Consider the following 924-nt stretch of genomic DNA (forward strand, 5'->3'; position numbering starts at 1 on the left):
TCGGTATAGGTCAGAATTAAAACGATAATTAATCCAAAAATAACATTTTTATGGCCGTAGAGATCACTTCTGGAAGATACTACTCGCTTTTATTTATCCGTCCTCAGGAGCCTTCGTTTCCTGCTAATGAGCATTCAGATTTTTTTACTTCACTTGGAATCTTCATCCTGTAGGTAGTGCTTTGAGTACAATGAGAATAATTAAGTACGATGTAGCAGCGAGTTCATTACGATGAAGCACAGTGAGTTCAGTACGATGAAGCAGTGAGTTCAGTACGATGAAGCACAGTGAGTTCAGTACGATGAAGCACAGTGAGTCGTGTCGTGCCAGCCCTACAGTGAGGTTCACACCTGAACCTACTCAGCTCTGTCAACTCTCAGCATTCTTTGCTTTAACGCTGGAGTCGTGGCTGTGCCGTGAGGATTTAGTGTTATAACCTTAACTACGTGCATTAATGCTGTGCAATAGCGAATAGAATGAACGTCTCTTATAATAGTTATTATAGTCGGAATTTATGCTTTCCCTTTACCACGTTTTACTGATTTTAAACAAAGTGAATCAATAAACTATTTGAACACTGGCTGCGTGGCGAACGGACGTTCCGTGTCGTGCGCGGTCCCGCCGGTTACATTTAATTTTGCCGGTTCAACTGTGTTATTGCATTCTGTGCTGAAGTGTTCCAGTGAATAGTCTGGAATTAAGTAAAGTCAGTAAAGATTGAGTGCAAGTAAAAATTGATTGAAAAAACTGAATACAACCATTAAAAATTGAGTGCAGGTAACGATTGATTGAGAAAAAATTTGGGTACGATTTAAGGGGACCGACCGGGCTAAAATTTTCAATTTTGGCGTTTTTCGGTTTTTGTGCTCATCTGAAAGCTGCAATTCTGCTCTTTCCAATGGTACCACTGCCATCGCTGTACGC

The 924-nt window shown here is 40.7% G+C and overlaps 1 protein-coding gene across 1 annotated transcript in view; it reads left to right on the forward strand.

The window, feature by feature from the left end:
- The first annotated feature begins 525 nt into the window (after positions 1-525).
- Positions 526-924, forward strand: part of LOC108679149 (alpha-L-fucosidase) — a 14,170-nt gene continuing 13,771 nt past the window's right edge. Inside the window, exon 1 of the mRNA XM_018167729.2 lies at positions 526-541. The gene's annotated coding sequence lies outside the window, so the exon portion shown is untranslated. The remainder of the gene's footprint in view (positions 542-924) is intronic.

Source organism: Hyalella azteca, unplaced genomic scaffold (genome assembly GCF_000764305.2).
Source record: "Hyalella azteca isolate HAZT.00-mixed unplaced genomic scaffold, Hazt_2.0.2 contig5036, whole genome shotgun sequence".
Taxonomy (NCBI): domain Eukaryota; kingdom Metazoa; phylum Arthropoda; class Malacostraca; order Amphipoda; family Hyalellidae; genus Hyalella; species Hyalella azteca.